Consider the following 13854-nt stretch of genomic DNA (forward strand, 5'->3'; position numbering starts at 1 on the left):
GTAAAACAGAAAGGGGTAAGGCCACATCACTGCAAACTGGGAACAGAGCCTGGGGAGGCTGTGCAACTGCCACCCTGGACAGAGACTCCATCAGCTCTTCTGCTTCTAGAATCATTCCATGGTTTTTAGTACAATAGCTGCATATTTAGAGTCAGCAAGTCAGATTCTGAAGACTTAGAGACAGTCATTAATGCTGTGCCTGTTGTTCTGCAATAATGTTACAATAATTCAAACTTACTAACAGCAAACATGTTCAACATGTCACCAGAACCACTAGACTCCAGGCCTCATCTAATTCTGAACTGACTAAAGCAAGACCAATATTCTCTGGCCTAGTAGCCAATGTATGCCTGCAAAGGGACTCAAATTGATAAAACAGACATAAGGAAACATTATATGAAACACTTGCAGAACTGGACAAAAATTCATTAGATATACTGAATATGACTACTAAGGAAAACATTCCTAGATTAATCTCTTTGCAAATAAATCAATAAAAATTCCTGATTTTTCTAGAGCAAACTTTTCACATCCTTTCCTCTGGAATTGAAACTGTTCTGGTTTCTCAAAGATTGCTTTCTGTTTTATTTCTCCAAAATTAAACCTTCAACTCTGCATAGAGCCAGTTCCAAGCTAAACATGACCCTTGGAGGCCAGAAGATCTTCTTGCATCTCATCCACCCCAGCAGCTAAAAGTAGCACTCTGCCTCTCCCTGCCTGGCCAAAAAAAAAAAAAATCATGGACAAAGCAACTCCTTATCTATTCTATCCCACCCTCAAAGGTCCTTGGTCCTTTGGAACCAATTCCAAAATGCATTTACTATGGCACCAGTAAATAGACTAGCTCCCACCTTAAAATGCTCTTTGGTGTACAGCTGACACAGTTTTGAAAAGGAAAACAGTCTGATAATGTTACAGCCCTAAAATAAGAGAAGGAGCAGGAAAGTAAGTTGTTCCTCTAAGGCATAATACTTTTCTGACTTGCTGCTGGAATGATGCCTAGCATTACTTCCTTAATCCCAGCAAAACGAAGTTTCAGTCTTGCCATTCATAAATAGCAAAAATTTATGCTGAAGTTTCTGAGGTGTTTTCAGAAGACAAATACTTCAAACAACTTGGCTTTTGAAAGATTTTCCCAGCGTTGTGACCTTCCTTAGGACTTGGAACTGAAAGGTTTCCTTGGTTATCAAGCCCCCCTCATCTGTTATCATAATTTATAACCCTTCATAAATTGATGAGGCTCCAGCTTTTTAATATTCTCTTGCATTCACTAAAGACACTATGACATTTCCAAAGCAGGGACCTATTAGTCCACACACTTTTTGCCCAGTATCACATTGTAGCTTACTTACTCACTAGAATCACCTATAGGATGCAGTTATAGGCAGAGTGGTTTGGGAGTGTTTTTAAAATCAGAAGATAAGTAATTATATCTTTAACGACTGCACTGCAACTTAGATGTTAAAGTTACTGAATTCACATGTAAAAACTTCACTACCAAAGCCTCTTTAAAAGATTCACCTTTTCACTTCCGACTGGTTGCTCAAGGGTGTACCTGAACAATTATATCATGAGGCTGAAATGAAGGTTCCTCTCTCCAGCACTTCCTACAACAGTAATACTCAGCTGTTGGTGTGTAGAAAGTATATTTTACATAAGTCACTTGAGAATCCACAACGTTTTACAGATCAGCAATGTAATTTCAACAGAGAGAACTCTCAACTCAAGCAAAGCTCATTAGAATGTAAAAACAATCAGCAAAACTGATTAAATATCAGCATCTTGAGATAAGGTTGAGGGGTAGGGACTTTTTAAATTACGTTGTTATATGTCTTTTCAGTATAAGTGGGTAGCCATTAAGTGTGAACAACAGCTATAAAGTGAAAAAAACGCCATTGAACAAAATCAATATTAAGTGGTGCTTAGACCAAGTTAGTTTGTAGTATCCTTTTTTCTATCTGAAGGATCAGAAACTGCTTCAGTTTGTGAAACTTCAGATATAGCACTCAGATTCAAATTGATATCGTGATTAAACTAACTAACACCAACAGCTCTTCAGTGAAACAAAGTATTGATGTTGGTAAAGTAAGTCTCAGAGTAGCGCCAGTCAAGCCAAAAAGTAAGAGGAATTTTATCTAGAAGAACATTTTTGGTCAAAGTTTCAATATCATCTCAGATTAGCCTCCTTCTGTGGCAGGGTACTCACCAAAGATTTCCCCTTAGCAAAAGATTTAAGCAAAGGCGTTCACATATTGTCACACACTGACTCTGTGCCACACCTAGAATACAGTGAGAGACTTTCCCTTCCCCTTGAATATTATGCTCCTATTAGGAGAGAGGCAAAAAACCCATGTGTTTCATAAAGCAGTTTCTGTGCAAGCTGCAAAAAAAAATCTTCAAATGAGACTAGTGGTCAGCTGCACACCTTTGCAATACATGAAACAGCCTACAAAAGAACAGCCTGTGTATAAAATGCACTGTAGCACTTCACTGGAAAAAAGGGGAAGCTCTCAAACCAAATGGACATAAAAAGAATACTACAATAAATCATATTGCAAACTACATGCTAGTTTCAATAAGCAATGTCCTTCAGGAATGCATTATATATTAAAATTCACTTCCACCTTTTGTCGGTTAAGATGAGCTACAGTTTATTTTAGTTAGTAGAGCCACAAAGTAGGATGAAACAAGTATTCTGCTTAGCTTGCATTTTGCAAACTTGAGCATGCATATGGCAATGGAATCAATTACTTTACTCCCACCCAATTTCTTCACTTTAAATCTCAAGCACTGCCAGAAAATCTCATTAATCTAATCTGGATAGCAAAAAGGTTTATCCAAATTTCCTTTTCAATAATGTTACTTACAGTGTACAAATCCTTGTTCTAAAATACAACAGAAATACTCAATGTGCATTTCAAAACATGGAACTTAATATGAAACAAAGGCCACAAACACTGCTTTAAAAAGCCCAACAGTACAACTGCAGTGTGTGACAGATTAGTTTTTCATTAATCCAATTCTATTTGAAGCAAACCAGAGTTTTAAAAAATTCCTGTGAATCCAGAAAGTTGAATGACAATATACTTCTGTAGCTCTGAAATATACAATATGCAGAGTCCTTAAAAAAATTAAAATTAGTATGTGATACATGATTTAGACACCCAGAACTTGGGCCTTGCATTCTGCTCCCGCTGGACAGCTCTTCTTGCCATCTATGTTCCTGCACAAGTGATAATTTGTGACAAATTATGGAACTCATTGTAAAAGGCCATAAGAGTTACCAAGAGCACCGACAATTTTTAAAACAATTTTGAAAGAAAAAGACAAAACCCACTGAATTTATAGAATGTTAAGACTACTAAATAAGACCATGGATTGGTCTTATTATATTATAGTACTTATCTTACTAAATAAGATCTTACTAAATAAGACCATGGACTGCACATGGCCAGGGACACTGCCATATGCCTGGACTATGCACATGTTCTCCTGCCCCCTTCTCTCCCACCAATTCCTACTCTGAGGACAGCCTAACTGCAAAGCCCCCAGTGATCCCCACTGCTCCATGTACAACAAATGTATCAAACATTTCCATTACTTGGCTCATGAGCAAGCAGCTTGTCTGACAACAGCTACAGAGAGGTTTCTAAGATATGTTTCTGTTCACTCCAACAGATTCTAGCACTGCAAAACCAAATCAGAATCTAATCAACTTTCAATTCAATCCATTCTTGCAGGTCCATATATTAACAGTATATCTTACTCCTCTTTCATTTAGTCCAAGTTTATATTTTGAAATAATAATGCATACTTTAAAACAATTTAACTAATCCACACTAGCTTTACCTGAAAATCCTCTTTGTCTTAAAAAATACAGGGATCTAAAGAACAATGATTAACAGGAAAACACATGTCAACTAAGAATCTGATCTTTCAAGATTTTGTTCTACAATCTTATTTTGTATTAATCTTTTTCCTTCTAAGATAGCTGTCACCACAATTGTGGGCTTTTCCTCCAAATTAAATGTTAAACCACTATTTTGATAATAACCAGTTTTATTTTGAAAAACTTTTTTTCAAAAAAAAAAGTTCACTTTTTTTCCTGCTTTAATTTGTGTGGTCTCTTTATGTCTATCATAAAACCTCTGAAATTCTAACCTCACATTAACCAAATCTCCTTAATTCAAAATGGTTATATATTCCCTCAGGTTTTATAGGGACACTACCAAGGATAATTTACCCTGATTTAGTACTAAGGTGTAGCCAATTTTGGAACAATACCTACTTACCAAGTTTATTTCCATGAGCCCAAAGTCAAGAAAAAGAGTTGTCAGACTATGATCAGAAAACCAGTGATACTTTCCCATTTCCTCGCGCCAGTGGCCTCTATCCACCATTATACCCTGCTCACTTCCCTGCACTGCGCTTAGTTCTTCAGGGCAAAATACACACTTACCTAATTAAACTCAAGACACAAGCAACGACAAGTAAATCAAGATGGTTGGACAAAACATTCTTTATGACACACCCTGGAACTTTACTCACATTGTGTGATACATACACAAGTTTTTCCTTGTTTATCTTGAGCTGAGAAAGAAAAAACACTTCATGCATTATGAAAGCCATGTTCACATCTTTATATTCTGTGAATTGCCAGGTGGATGTGTCCTTTACAGACCTTTCCCTCAGCATCACAGGAAAAGCAAATTTGTATGCTAGTGTATAGTGATGCAAGATTAGAAATCAGAACCATTTAAATTATTTATAGAACATCACTGATTCCTCAAGAAGGCCATGTGAAGTAGCCTGCAACTGGCCCAAGGAATCCTATGAAAGAGTAAAGTCATGCAATAGCTATTTTCTATTAATATTAACATTTTGTGAAATTCAAAATTTAAAAATTAAATTAAAAATTACCTACATCAGTAAAGTAAGACCTTCCTCTATAATAGTAATTTCTTTCAGTAACCAAGTTTTTACTGGCTTGCTCCTAAGATGAAACTCACTGCTGAATGAAAAAGATATTTTCCTCCCCATAAGTCTGAGTCTTCACAATTTTTATAACGAGAAAAAACTCAAAACTGTACAAACTGACACCAGGACCAAAACAAAAGCAATAAAAAACCACAAACAAATAATCAACCCCCACACCACAACTCAGGAAGAATACAGCTCAAAGGAAGCATGATCCTAAGGTACTCCATATAATGGAATTTTTTTACTTTGTGTCTTTAATCATTCTGAAATTCCAACTTGAATCTATTAAAGTATTACTTAGAAAAGTTTAATTGAAAACAAAAATATATGGGAACTTATTTGTTCCCATATCTTAGACTAGATACTAAAGCTCTTGTGTTAAGCAATTAGGGGTTTCTTTCATTACTGCTGTTAGGAATCCAAACATACTAGTAAAATTGAGGAGTTACACAAACACAGAATTATTGTGTTGGTTCGTGTCACTTCCTGCCATCGGTGAGTGTATTGCCTTTCCATTACCATAACTAGATTTTAAGTCAGGGAAAGAAGAAACAGACAACCGAAAGTTTTACACTGCTAGAAAGTTATAGAGTAAGACCAGATTCTAGTTTAAATTAACAATTGTTGTTACTTAGTTTTCTCTTTGGAGAAGGAAACAGACTTGTCTTTATTGAGCAAGACATATATTCTAATGCTACAAACCATCTGAAGAACTCTTACCTACAGCAACTGATTGACAAATAGTCACTTTGCCAACCAAAACTGCTTCCACACAGCCACAGAATCATGGATTAGCTGCAGGTCAGTACATGTAAAAGCTTATACTCAATACATTTTGGATAAGGTGACATTAGTCTTGGGAATATGCAGTCCTTCCAAACATCCTGCTAGATGAGCTTTTAGACAAGGCTTGATATTCCAAAGCATTCTAATAATCTGGGTTTAATAAAACAGGTTTGCAACACTGTCAGAGTTGCCAATTTATTCAGAGAGGAAACAATAACATACTGAATATTTGGCAAGCATCGGACTATCTACAACCCCTCAGTTTCCTGAAGATACTTTGATATGATACTCTGGGACCTTTTATAAGCTATTACAGAGAAACCGGACACCTCCTTAATCCTTAGAGAGCGGCACATGTTAGGATGAGAAGAACAAGATCCTTGTTCCCCACTTGACAAAAAAGTCTCCCATCAGCACCAAGAATTGCAACAGCACCAAAAAAGAGGTGGAAGTAGTACAGGGGAGGATAAAACCAGACACATGCTACACGAAAGGTTGCTGAGAGATTATGTTTATTTTCATAAAGCAAGTGTTTGGTGGTTCAGAAATAACAAACAAGGCACAAGAGTTTACCAGAAAGTTAATACTGAATTATAATCTAACAGCTATTTGTACTTTTTCTAATCAATTTGAAAGAAAACCTGGGTATATAAAAACCAGGAACTAGTGGTTACTATGAAGTATCATTTCATATTTCTTCCCCTTTCTAATGTTGTTTGACTGGTATAAATGTTCCACCTGATACAACAAACACAACTTGGGAAACCAAACACACTGTCAGGTTTCCTGTGATTTCAAGCTTGTCTGTACTAATCCCAGTCTCATTTCACAACCACACATCAGGCTCCCTCCTCCCTAGCTAGCTTGGGCTTCTCTTCTGTACACAGCTTCCTTATGACAATCTTGCAATTAACACCCACATCTCCTTGCCAAATGATGCCAACTCTTCTATGAAACATTCAGTCTATGAAAACCCCACCCCTCTTTCATGCCCTTTCATCCAGCCCTTTTGCAAACTGAGAATAAGCATCTCTTGGGGAGGTGACTCATAAGTGTTCAGCCCTTTTCACATTGTAAGACAGCTTATCTAATAAAACACAGCACATGTACAATGTTGCATCAAGAACCAAACGATATTCATGCTTGTAGATCAGGCTGGGGAAAAGACTTATCTGAATTTTCATCTGTCAGCTAACTAGTTTCACTGCAGAGTAAGATAAAGATGACCCAATGACAAGGGAAAGTCTAGGACCTCTGTCTCTTATTCAGCTTTTGTTGTAAAAGGTTTTCTAAAGTTTCTGTGCTTAAGTTTTAAGCTCAGATAGAGAATACTAGTCTTTCCTCCTTCAACTCTTTTTGTATCCTACATTGTATGTGTTAGAGTCAGGAGAAAAAAAGAAAACATCCATTCTTCAGATGACAAGCATTTCAATTATTTCATATCCTGTAAGCCAAATAATGTGGAGATACTCTGAAACAAACAAACAAAAAAAAGGAGTCTTGCCAACTCAAGAAAATCCTGGTGTACAGGCTGTTGGGTTCTCATCAATGTGCCATGGGTAAACTACCTCTGACTTACAGGGTACATAGGTCACAATGTATTTACTGTTCTCCAGAAGTTCCAGGGCACTAAAAGACAGCTAAAGCACCTTTGATAATTGCTGTATATTCACTTCACATGTAAGCAATTACTGTGAGTGCCACAGGAATATTGCACAATAGTTACACTGTACAGGTGTGAACACAAACACAAAGAATTGGAACATGAAATATTGACAGGATGCTCCAGAGCCCAGGGTGCCTAAATGCAGCTGAGTGCTACTGGAGACTCCACCAGGCATCTGAAATCAGACTGAAGTCTCAAGCTCACTTTTCATAGGATGGATGTCCATACCACAAAAACTGATTGTGACACCCAGCACTCCAAACAGCAAGTTCATGGCTCAGCAAACAGACTTCTGTTCTAAGCTACCTATCACACACACACAGACACACCCTTATCTTACCTGCAATTAAAGCATGTCAACAGGTCAGCAAGGAAAAATTGGCTCTGGCAGTTCTTCCATTTGGTCAAGAATCTAGACTTAAAGTTTCTTCAGCTTTCAGCAGCATTCAGCTTTCCACTACACACAAGGAAAGGCAGAGAAAGTAGACAAAAAAAAAATATCATTCTCTATTAACAAAAATCTGGCAGTGTAAAAACTGAGAAGGAAAAAAACTTCCATCTTAAAGAAAACAAAATAATAAACTCTCAAATACACAGGAGTAGTAGTAACAGAGCATATTTCATATCACAAGACACGTCTACACAGACAAGGTCAGAGCTTCCAGGCTTTTTACCAATACCTAGTGAGAAGCCCTTGAAAACACGAAGGGCATCATCAGCTAAGAGCCCACACCACTGCAGAAGCAATCCATATTCACCTTTCTTGCTGCCTTCTGTTCACTACTGCAACTTAAAAACACTTCCATCCATGCTGCAACCCCAAAACAATCATGCATAACATACTGAATAAATCTGAAGCAATTAAGAAACTGTTCTGGCTAAAAAGTAACCACTGGGGGAAAAAAAACCAAAAAACACAGAAGCAGAAAGAAGTGGTATTACGCTGAATAGTAAAGCTGGCTACACTGCCAAAAAACTGATTACAGAACTCACTTTTCAGACAAGAAATGCATCATAACAGCATCTTGTTAAACAAGTTAAACACATGCAAGGGAGAAGGAGAAACCCACACCTTTCTGTCAACACTGAAGTAATTCATATTAAATTTATATTTGACATGTAACAAGGCTGCACACATACAGAAAAATGCAAGTATGAAAAGCGTGTCTATTCATTTACACAGTGCTTAGCATTCAAAATTGATTTTACAGACATGCTGCTAACCTGCCTGACAGAAATTCCTCCAGACTACACAAATTAATTCAAAATAAGGAGACTGTCATTTTTCTGTGTCTTATAAGAAGGGAGGTAAAACTCTGAAAGTTCTCAGTATGCTGAAAGGAATCCTGCAAAAATTTAGGAAGTATATACATCAAGGCGAAAATATTTTTTTATAAACATAATTTTTAACCAAGAACTCATAGTTTAAAACAGGTTCTTAAACAGCTTTCCCATCAGGGGAGCATGAACAAAACAGCCAAAAATTAAGGCCTTATGGGAAGACTCTGTTTTTATATTGCAAATATAATACGGTTTCAGCACATGCAAGACTAGATGACCCCTTGCCATTTCATGCTCCTGAATTTCAGAGATGATTATATCAGGTTCCTCCACAGATGTAACCAGAAATTTCATGAAGAGACTTTCAGCATAATTTTCCCCCTCAACTACAACAAAGAGGTAGTCCTAAAAATTAGCCAGTTTCCAAGCAAAATGGTAACAGGGTCAATCTCTCTATCCTCCAAATCATCTCTAAAACGTTTCCTGTAATAAAATACAGTTCACAAATTCTACCTCACTAACCCTGCTATTTTTAATGTATTTTGTTATTACTCAAAATCATTACAAGTGAGGGCTCTAAAAGAAGAAGCTTTCTCCATAATTTGTAATTAATACTAGCTTCTCTCCAGTTTGCTTCATACATTCATCGCATCTGGTCATAAAAATAAGGTTCCAAGTTTAATTTGTTAAACACATTCTCCCTATTTTTGTTTTGCTGTATCATTTATCTGGGTAAATTTCCAAGTGGAGCCTATAATTATGGTCTTGACCAGATTGTCTTTTAGATTAAACAATTATTTTTTCCCTTGGATTATCTTCTTTAATTTGCAACATAGCTTAAGAACTATTGTCATACACATAACAAAATAGGTATAGTCTAAATGACATCCTCATGTTTGAGGTTTTCAAGTTGATCAGCCTGGTATTTTTATTTCCTTGTAGTACACATGAAATAATGCATCAGATGGAATAGAAAAGAAGAAGATGGAGGAAAAAATTAAAAGAGAAATTTCCCCTACCCAGAGTCCAAACTGAAGTCCTAAAGGTAACCCACAGCCTCTATAGAAATAACTCCTTCCAGCATATGTGGGAAAGGAGTATGCAATAAGCATCTGTGCAGGGGCTTGAAGCAAACAGAATTAAGAAGGAATTGGGAGATGGCAAAATCTCTCAGCATATTTGTTTTAAAGATTCCAGCATGCTTCCATCTAAACATCATCTTTTATCTAGAACCACAAGCCTGAAATTGAAAATTGGTACAAGACACTGAAGCCAGAGCCAATGAAGAACAGACACATGAGGGACAATCCCATTTCTGACATGGCTACTGCATGTTTTCAAATATATGCTTAATAAAAAATTACACAGTGGTGCCACATTTTCAAACTTATTTGGTGTTTCAGCTTCAAAGTCCTGCAAGACTGACTCAATGAATCTTTGTTACTACTACTGAGGCAATAAAGAAAATCACAAAGGTCTGTTCTTTTGTAGGCTACAAAAGTTCTTTTGTATTCTATAAAAATTTCTCTATGATATGCAGTTAATGTGCAGGTTTTAGAGAGAAGGCATTCAGAACATGGAACAATTCCCTGAACCAACATACGTAAAAAAATCTGAACCTGAAACCTTAGCACCAAGCTATGGAAGATGTCCAGAACCTAAGTACCTTTAGCTTCCCAAATAATTTGGGAAAAAACCAACAAAAACCCACATAAAACCAAACCCACACAGACACCCCCTAGGTTAAAGTGCAAAAGAAGTCTCAGCCTAGTATATGAAAGAACAAAAATTTGAATAATTTAGCAAGTTCCAATTTTGAATCATCCTTTTTAATATTATTTTAAAAGCTGTAATTAAATTAAAGAAGCATGGTGATAATTGAACTGAGACCTTCCTGTAGTTGTGGCCCACGAGAATCATATTAATCACACAGTATCACCAGTTTAGTATTGGAAATAATACATCCTTATCTCCAGGGAGCACTGACACTGGGATCTCTTTGCAGGCACTGACAAACCATTACTGCCAAGCACAGTCTTGCCTTATGTAGCACTCTTGGAAGAGCAAATATTTTGCTTTTGTATCAAACACACAGCTTTTTAAAAGCAGGCAACCAGGTAAAAAATAATACACATCTGCATTCTGTATCCTGGATGGTAAGGAGGGGGAACAGAGGGAGACAGAGGAGATTAAAAAGGTTCTGCCTTCTTATTTCTGAAAACTGAGACAGGTGAGGAAATCTGCTAGAAGAAAACAGGTAGAAGAACTGCTCAAAAACTTTGAACCAGACAAAAAATGTTATATTTTATCTAATGTTTTCTATCTCATATGATTTATATGAATTTTATATATTTTCTGGATCACAGTATTCATACAAATCATATGATTCATAATTATAAGAATATAAGAAAAATATGTATCTCAGCTCACATTGCTTGGATAGCCTGAAATTCTGTCCTAAAATGAGAGTGGTGAGGCATGCATATTAAAAAGCTTTAGAACATAATCAATTCTTAGTAGTACCCTTCATGAATTAGGATCCTTTACTTTGTATTTTGAGATCAACAAATCACAACAGACAGCAATTTTCAATGTTTCCTCAGTCCACAGCAGAGAAGACTGTCAAACTTTCTTTTAACAGGCAGGTTACCAAGACATTCTCAGAATGGCTAAATCCTTTTCAAGGATTTATATGTTCTCTCTGTCTCCCTCTGTTTTGTTTTGTTTTTTTTTTTTTTTTTAACACAATTAATTTTGAGCTTAGGGTTATACTGCATTTTATTTGAGAGGAAAGTTGTCCTCAGAGACTGTATCGCATCCCATGCATCTTAACCTACACCACTACCCAAGCTGGATATTATGAAAGATGCATAGCTTTGTGGTTTGGGAAATTCAAATTGCTTTCCTTATCTTTCCCCTTCATGTGAAAGCCCAAGAAAATAATCCTAGAAACCATAGTCCACAGATATATGAATCAATACAAATACTCCCAGTACCAACAGATACCATTCAAAACAGCAGATGGACTTTAAAATATTAAGAAGGAAGCATGTTCCAGTTTCATACATGCATGAATTAAGATAACAAACACATCGTAGAGGTCATACCTCCTGGGACATCTCCCTCTGTGAGTAACAAACCAGAAATCTTCTAAACTGCTTATTTTACATAAAAATGGGCCTATTTGCTTTTGATTTAAAGATCAGTTGACACTGCAGGACTTCCTCAAATCTTTGTTCTCCTTCTGCTATTCACAGTTTTGCCGAATAACATGCAGCTGAAATGAAAACTCTTGTTTAATGTCACTGTTGTTATCACTATCATTTGGACAAGAAATATCATGCAGTGAAGAACCCCTTCTGCTTTGTACTGTTACTGGGCAAATAATTAAAAGAAAAAAGAATTAGTGTATTCAAATAAACACAGGCTACAAGGGCAACACAACAGAGGGTTGTTAACAACATACAACAGATTACATGAAAGAGTTTTCCAAATTTTCACTAGCACAAGCTGATTAAGTCTGTGTGGCAGAGAGCAGACACACAGGTCTGGAAGCAGTAAAACCCTAGCGGCTTGGATGCAACACCACACAAATACGAAAAATTGTTTTCAAAGCTAATCCAGGCATCTTCACACCACATTTCCTTGCACTCCCTGTTCCAGGATTTGCTCCTGCAGAGCCAGTGTCGGTTTAGCCATGCCCATGGTCATTTTTTCCTGTTGTTATCTCTAACAGGGAGTTCTAGCTACTTTTCAACAGCCACAGCACTGCAAAGTCTCCCTCATCTAAACCATGCAGGTGAAAAGGAAAAAAAAAAAAAAAAAAACAGAGAAAGAGGCAGAATGTTTTGATATCTTCTGGATTCTCCTGTCAGTTGAAATAAAAGAGTAGAGGTACTGCAGTGAGTTCTCAATACTGTGCTCTCCCTGGATTTTACACATCATGCTGCACCACAGTAACCATCTCTGTTTTGTACTCAAAGGATAAAAAAAATCACCTCAAAGTCATCTCATCCTTCCCCCTGTGCCATGGTAACACACATCATGTTTCTGTCACAACTCCCAGCTGCTTTCATCGCCTGTTCTTAAAATCATACACAACTTTTTCCGATAATATATTCCAATGCAATTCCGTCTTACCAAACAAGGAAAGAAAACAGATCACTGTGAAAAACACATTTATCTCATACACTTAGACAAACCTTCGCTTTCTCATTTCTCCACTGTCTTCACTTTGAAGCTAAAATAACAGCTCCCAGTTCATTCAGTCATTCCTCCAGACATCCAGGTATCCTTACTGCTCTTCTCCAGACTCCCTCCAATGGGTTCATATTCCCTTCTTTTTTTTCCTTTTAAATTATTTTTTAATTAATTCCATCTTCAAAACATGACACTACAACAATATTGGCCGGAAAGATTAGTTCATTTAACTTGTAGAACCTATTTCTATTTACACATATGTAGTGCAGACACAGGATCCCACAGCAAGAATTGGAAAGGTCCTTAAGGTCATCTGAAACAAGCCTCAGAGAAAAGCATTTGGTCCTTCTGGCCTTCTCCAATTGCTCCCATCAAACAGGAGCCAGAAATTACTTTAAAGAAGCCTTGCTGTGTTTGAAATAAGGAACTTATTATAGGGTTTGCAATACAAACTTCAGTCTCAACCTAAGAACCAGCTTTATTTAAAAAAACCCAAAATCTTCTAAGAGCAGAATTCAATCATTTTGATTGAAGATATTCTCTAATTTTACAATCCTATAGCAATGTTGACTCCTGTTATTCTTCTTGTCTACTAAAATATATAAATCCTTCATGTATATATCTAAAATAAACCTCTCACCCCCAAACAAGAACACTATCTCATTAGTCCATTTCTAGGGAAAACAATGTTTTTCAAGCAGTTTAGCACTTGCCCACAGTCAATTCCTCCAGACATTCTTTAATAAGAATGAAATTTTGACAGTTTCTGTAACAGAGTCAAGCTACCAGAGACCTACTGCTCCTCTTCTGTTAGCATTTTGGAAAGAGAAATTCCATTAGTCTAATGGTTTAATCTTAAAAATAAAATCATATGGGCTACTGCTTATTTCTGTGTCATCTTCTACTGCTTTGGGAGGATGTCATTCCCAGGAAAAATTCTA

The 13854-nt window shown here is 36.6% G+C and overlaps 2 protein-coding genes across 7 annotated transcripts in view; one reads left to right on the forward strand and one right to left on the reverse strand.

Annotated features, from left to right (window-relative positions):
• Positions 1–13854, reverse strand: part of FAM160A1 (family with sequence similarity 160 member A1) — a 78527-nt gene that overhangs the window by 56420 nt on the left and 8253 nt on the right. For 3 of the 6 annotated variants that reach the window (XM_030948391.1, XM_030948390.1, XM_030948393.1), the window contains one exon: positions 7773–7889. The exons of the other annotated variants lie outside the window; for them this stretch is intronic. The gene's annotated coding sequence lies outside the window, so the exon portion shown is untranslated. The remainder of the gene's footprint in view (positions 1–7772; positions 7890–13854) is intronic. 6 annotated transcript variants of the gene reach the window in all.
• LOC115903690 overlaps positions 1–13854 on the forward strand; it is a 62250-nt gene that overhangs the window by 19822 nt on the left and 28574 nt on the right. The gene's annotated exons all lie outside the window — the stretch shown is intronic.

Source organism: Camarhynchus parvulus, chromosome 4, assembly GCF_901933205.1.
Source record: "Camarhynchus parvulus chromosome 4, STF_HiC, whole genome shotgun sequence".
Classification (NCBI taxonomy): Eukaryota; Metazoa; Chordata; class Aves; order Passeriformes; family Thraupidae; genus Camarhynchus; species Camarhynchus parvulus.